The sequence below is a fragment of the Octopus bimaculoides genome, chromosome 6, assembly GCF_001194135.2.
Source record: "Octopus bimaculoides isolate UCB-OBI-ISO-001 chromosome 6, ASM119413v2, whole genome shotgun sequence".
NCBI lineage: Eukaryota > Metazoa > Mollusca > Cephalopoda > Octopoda > Octopodidae > Octopus > Octopus bimaculoides.
Window position 1 is genome coordinate 57,489,089 of NC_068986.1, and position 7,089 is coordinate 57,496,177.

General features: G+C 37.1%; 1 long non-coding RNA gene across 1 annotated transcript in view; it reads right to left on the reverse strand.

The window, feature by feature from the left end:
• Positions 1-2,431: 2,431 nt before the first annotated feature.
• The window catches only part of LOC106873004 (uncharacterized), an 8,167-nt gene continuing 3,509 nt past the window's right edge, over positions 2,432-7,089 (reverse strand). The window contains exons 2-3 of the long non-coding RNA XR_001409828.2: positions 4,736-4,943; positions 2,432-2,581 (exon numbers count right to left, since the gene is read on the reverse strand). This is a non-coding gene — a long non-coding RNA (uncharacterized LOC106873004). The remainder of the gene's footprint in view (positions 2,582-4,735; positions 4,944-7,089) is intronic.

The following is a 7,089-nucleotide window of genomic DNA, read 5'->3' on the forward strand; positions in this document are numbered from 1 at the left end:
AACTATCTCTTTATTTAGCTCTTACGCTACACACACACACAGACACACACACACACACACACGCATGCACGCACGCACGCACACATGCACATGATGCACACACATATACACATAAGTGTGTATATACATGTAATGGACATGCCACCGCCTCATAATTAGATAGACATAGCGTGCAAATCTTGCTCAATTAGTATTGTACTGCCTTTGGTTGCTGCAAATGTTTCTACAAATGACAATGATGATGATGATGATGATGATGATGAGAAGGAGGGGGAGGAGGAAGAGGAGGATGAAGACGACGACGATGGAATTGGTATAGCTGACTTTGTATTGGATATGTGTCCGCGTAAACGTGACGTAGAGCATGGGGATTTTGCGACGGTGAGGAGTATGGCGATGATGATGACGATAGTAACGAAAGTGCTGATGAGTGAGAATGCAGAGATGATTTGATGATGCTAATGAAAACAATGATAATGGTGATGACTGTTATTTAGGAGGTGGGGGAATCGGACAGCAAGTGAGACCCTGGTATCGTCCAGTAAACGAAGGAATGACTTCGATGAAGCAACGGCTGTAAATAAATATATAAACCGATAAATAAGTAAATAAAAATATAAATCAAAATGTGAATAAAGAAAAATGACTGACATGTTGCCGGTGTAACATTAATGTAGTTTGATCGCTTTTGCGTGTTAAGACTTGAACGGAGCAACGGACATCGTAATAACGACTGCTATATGTCAATTGCCGACATGTGGTCGCCATTTTTATCGACATTATTGCTTCTGCAACTGCTTGATGATGATGATGATGATGACGATGGTGATGATGATGATGGTGGTGGTGGTGGTGGTGGCCGTGGCAATGATGCTGATGATGATGATGATTTAGTCCAGTCAGCAGTTGCTTCCGTCACTCCGCTTCCTTAACAGTAACAATAATCTCAGCAACAATCGTGATGATGATGATCACTACGATGATGATGAGTAGGCAGAGGAGTATGAGGATACAGAATGATTCTTCTGATGCTGATATCCTTTTATGCCGTTTCTTGCCATTGATTTTTTTTTTTACCTTGAAGCAAGAGACAAATTGATAAATGAGGGAAGTGGAGTGTCATCAAATGATTTGACACCTTTCTTTTTACTTCTACTTATCAAGTCCATGAAAAACAACTTGCATGGTGGCTCGACCTGCTAGTAATAACAGCTAAATCTCCACGACGTACGTCTTTAAAATTATGGTAGGACACATTGGTAAATGGGGATCTAAATACACCATTTCTGAATAGAAGATGGAATAGACATGACTGGAGGATCTTTGTTCGTTGTTTTGCTTCGCTTTTTACTGAGTATAAACATCTTCATAGACAGTAGTCTTGCTATAAATAGCAGCAAAATGTTTGAATCAAATTCCGTTATTTAAAAGACTGACATATTAGAAAATGCAGTTCTAGATACTCTTAAATGAATGGAATGGTCATGGCTTGTGTTTTGATCTCATAGGTGTCATCCAAAATTGAGTTGAGACCAACCAACAACAACAGTAGTCACAACAGAAGTTGCAACAACTGTTGAGTACTTTATCGGTCTAATAGGAATATAACACGAATTCTTCTCCTGTGGAATTTAGTGTGTGACCTCAAAAGGTAGAAATTAAATATTTTAAATCCATTTAAATATTCCATCGCTTCTTCTATATCATTAGTTTGACCAGAAACGCTAGAGTGAATGCATTACACTTTTAAATTTTACATATTTCATGGCCAAATTCAAATATCATCAAGCCAACTTATCTTTCGATATTCTTGGATAAATAAAATGCATACTGATCATGATATTGATTGTTGATATGTATTCAACGTCACAAATTTAGTGGAACCAGTGGTGGGGGCGAAGTATATTCAATTCTTTATTGCCCACAAGAGGCTAAACATAGAGGGGACAAACAAGGACAGACAAAGGGTCTAAGTCGATTACATCGACCCCAGTGCGTAACTGGTACTTATTTAATCGATCCCGAAAGGATGAAAGGCAAAGTCGACCTCGGCGGAATTTGAATTCAAAACGTAGCGGAAGACGAAATATTACTAAGCATTTCGTCTGGCGCCCTAACGATTCTACCAGCTCGCCATCTTCGGGGCGAAGTATATTATTGACCTTAGTATTTCATTGGTACATATGTCATCCATTGCCAGGAGGATGAAAGGTATGGTTCATCGTAGTAGAATTCGAAACGTAAAAGTTAAAGCTAAATGCGGCTTAGTAATTTTTTTCTGACGCTGTATTGATCCATCGCACTCGTACCGATAATCATTTAAACATTATGAACATCAATTTAAGACAGCAAAGAGAGGCAGACTCGTATCTTTCCAGTCAATTTTCTAAAATTCAAAGTTTATTGAAAATTTAAAAATTTGGTACATTAATGTAGTTTTCCAAGTTGAATTTCTGGGGGTGTGTCACTTTTCCAGAAGAATTTTAAAAAAAGTTAGAGGTTTAAAGTTTGATATTTTTCACCCAGTCAGATAACAGGATTTGGATGCTGTTATTTTGTGCTTGACAGCACGTGTTGTCAGCTGAAAAACAAATGAAATTCTGTTTTACGCATGCTATATAACCCCTCGTAACGTTTTTAGAATTTTTAGAAAATTTTTGCAAATTTGTATTCTGTACATGGAAATTCATACGATTATCCAAAAATAAAACAAAAGATTTTTGTGTGTGATTTAAGGCCTATTTAGCTGCTATTTTTAGCACACCTGACAACCACCCAAATGAGTGGAACATACTTGTCAACATGCTTTCTCGCAGACAAAAGACTTATCATACCTGGTCTGTTATTATAGAAACAGGTATGAATGTATCTGTGGCTTACGATTGCCTAAAATTACCCAAACTTTGCAAACTTTAAAAGCTCGGTTTATGGCGAAAATGAATTTCAAATCAATGATTAGCGTATAAAAGCATATCTGTACACCGAATATGAAATCAATTCAATTAGGAAATGGAGAGATTGAAAACTGGAAGCCAAACAGAAAAGATCCACGGACCCTACTAGGATTAAAACTATGTGTCTATTATTACACGATGTGACAATGCTACCGGTTATATTACACAGCACCAGCCATTCCAACAACTCGAATAAAGAACCATAAATTCTTTTATTTTGTTTGCACTAATTTTCAGATTTGCAAATCATTTAGCACTAGCAGGATAGGCTATTATACTTATATGCGTCTTCGCGTATTAGGTTTCTTTCTCTTATCTATTTCAAAGAGGTATTATGATATCTAATATTATTCACGTTATGAGCCTTGGTAGTTCATTTATTCACCAATGATATATTGGATTAGAATTAATTCGTCCATTTCCTTCGTCAAACAAACATTTACTCAGCAATTCATTGAAAAAACAAATCGTTATTGCTATTTACCTCAATCTCAACAGACACATCGCACATTAAAAAAGAAAAAAAAGAATTCCGAGACACTGTTATACAGAATTGCATTTATCCATTGTCCTTTAAATTCTAAAAACATAAACGGTAGATTTCGTTAGTTTTCTTGATAGGTCGGGCGTCTGCTTAGACTTAGAGGTTTCTTTACTTCCATCAAAGATGTCTAGCGAGTAGCGAGGTGAGAGTGTGTCTCGTTACTTATAGAAATGGCGCCTTACACTGAAATTTTGAAAAATGCAAGTGCTCTTATTGATTCCTCTGATCGAGTAGACGTATGATAAAAAAAATTCCAGCCGTGACCATCCAGTGTGTTTTTTTTTTAATTTCTAATATTTCATTGTTATTTTGTTACTTGTTTCAATAATTAGACTACGACCATGCTGGAGCTACGCCTTGAAGGGTTTTGGTTGAACAAATCGGCCCCAGATCTTATTCTTTGTAAGCCTACGACTTATTCTATCGGTCTATTTTGCCGAATCGATAAGTTAGGGGGACGTAACCACACCAACATCGGTTGTCAAGCGATGATGGGGGAACAAACACAGACACAAGCACACACCAGGTGTGGCTGTGTGGTAGGAAGCTTGCTTTCTAGGTTCAGTCCTACTGCGAGGCACTTTGGGCAAGTGTCGACCAAAGCCTTGTAAGTGGATTTGGTAGATGGAAACTGCAAGAAGCCCATCGCATATATATGTATATATTTGTGTGTCTGCGTTTGTCCCCCCAACATCGCTTGACAACCGATATTGGTGTGTTTACGTCCCCGTCACTTAGTGGTTCAGCAAAAGAAAACGATAGAATAAGTACTAGGCTTACAAAGAATAAGTCCTGGGGTCGACTTGTTCGACTAAAGGCGGTGCTCCACCATGGCCGCAGTCAAATGACTGAAACAAGTAAGAGAATAAAAGAATATATATATATATATATATATATATATATATATATATATATATATATATATATATATATATATATATATATATATATATATATATATATATATATATATATATATATACGACGGTCTTCTTTCAGCTTCCGTCTACCAACTCCACTCGGGCTTTGGTCTGCCCGAGGATATAGTAGAAGACACTAAACCGAGGTGCCACGCAGTAGGACTGAACCCCGAACCATGTGGTTGGGAATCATGCTGCTTACCACACAGCCACGCCTGCGCTTATGTGTTCCTATTTTCTTTAAGATAGAAAGTTGATTTTAAAAATATTTGACTGCTATATCTAGCAGATCGAACGACTACTTTCAGAATACCTACTCTTTGTTGTTATTATTGTTGACTTTTGTTCCGCAGCCGCTTCTCTTGTTGTTATGTTGCTTACGTTATGTATCGACATGCATCACTAGGCTCGCCTTTATTTCATACATGTTTATTACTTCTCTGGCGTCACAGTATAAAGTTGATAATGAAGTGCAAACATACTTAATGCGGCGAACACGACAACTTTAATAAGCAAAGATGACTACTAAAAATCAAAAAGTAATAACAAAATTACATCCGTGCCAGCGTGTGTAAATGTGCGTGCGAATGTGTGTGTATGCGTATGTGCGTGTGTGCGTGCGTGCTTATGTGTGTGTATGTGTGTGCGCGCGCGTGTGTGTGTGTGCGTGTGTGTGTGTGTGTTCATACATACATGCACACACATACCCACATTAATGAGTTGAGAAGATAGGTGGGGATGACAGAAAAGTCTGATCACCAATATGGCGGATAGTGTATAAGAAGGCAACTTTTCGTATATAATTTTGAAAGTGAAAGAGCTTTTGTTCGATCTATCCAGAAACATAAGTCATACACTTAGTGAGACCAATTAAGTGAGGGTAGGTGGGGGTCGAATAAAATTCATGGTGGTGTTTGTTGTAGTGCAGCTGTTGTTATTGCTAATGCTGTTGTTGTTTAGCCCAATGTCAAACTTGATCGGAAGTAATCGTTAGCAAAATCTTTCCAACCGTAATCAACTCTTCCCTTTTGTATGTCTATAATTTTCCAATCTGACCTTTCTTAAAGAAAAAAGACAATACGGCTTGATTTCAAAGAATTTGGTTGCTATTTTTAACTATTCATCCGATTCCGTAAAGGCTCACTTGTGAGGCATGAGCGTATAAATGAACTCTAAAAGCAGTTAGCGCTGTTTATGTTTCTAATCTCATCCACAGCGTTAAACCCAACAATATTAAACGAATACAAGTAAGTACCGTTGATGGGTTGCAAAAAATACCATGCTAGTATTTATGTATTTATTCCGTACTTTTACAATTTCAGTTCAAGTTCCACTGAGATCTCAGGGTCAATAAAATACCAGTTAAGTATTTAGGTCAGGCTCAAGTTAATTCACCGACATTGATCACTCAGGAGTTTCTTTATGCTAGTGACTGCAACTAAACAAATTGGGGCGAAATCTTCGAATTACTTCCAAATTGAGGTCGAAGAAGAATGAAAACTCAAACAGTTGCAGTGAGAGACAGCGGCTTACAGGAATGATTAAAACTTTAAAAGGCATTGTATCCAATATATTTAGATAGAACACTTGACTGCATTTTTAGCAAGTCAACTGACCACGGAATAGATCGAATGTGCGATATCGTAGTGAACATGACATTTTAGAGTTAATAGAAGCGTTCATTATAAACATTGCATGAGTGGCTACAATTGCAAGAAAATAATCCTCCTGGAGGTCAGCTGTAAGGTTTGGAAAAGTATACAGTTCTTTCGGGAGGTTTTTATTTCACATCTGGACATTCTTTGGATTTATAATATTTGACAATGGTTCTTGGTAAAATAACAAAGAGAAAATTCTATGCAGATTACAAATGTTTAAAATTACTTAACTTCATTTAGTGAATTTTGATGCATTTGTAAGTTTATTGTTATATCTGTCTATTTAACTGGTTAGCTATCTAGATGTACAATTGACATTTTGTCTATTTATTTCACTTTCGACGTATTTACATAAGCACACACATACACACACACACACACACACACACACACAAACATACACACACACACACACACACAAACATACATACACACAAACATACATGCATACACACAAACACATGCATACACACAAACATGCATACATACGAATATATAAATATAGAGTTTGGATAAAAACTATCTTACGCTTTGTTTCATTTGACGGATTCATCATTAATTATTTATGAATAACCCTAACAATCTCTTTTTTCATTATATAAAACCTATACGCCTCTTCAAATAATCTATAAATGCACATACATATGTGTGCGTGTGTGTTTTCTGTGTAAATAAATAGATAGATAGATATAGATATAAATATATAGATAGGTGCAGGAGTGGCTGTGTGGTAAGTAGCTTGCTTACCAACCACATGGTTTCGGGTTCAGTCCCACTGCGTGGCACCTTGGGCAAGTGTCTTCTACTATAGCCGACCAAAGCCTTGTGAGTGGATTTTGGTAGACAGAAACTGAAAGAAGCCCGTCGTATATATGTATATATATATGTATGTGTGTGTATATGTTTGTATGTCTGTGTTTGTCCCCTCAACATCGCTTGGCAACCGATAGTGGTGTGTTTACGTCCCCGTAAACTAGCGGTTCGGCAAAAGTGACCGATAGAATAACTACTAG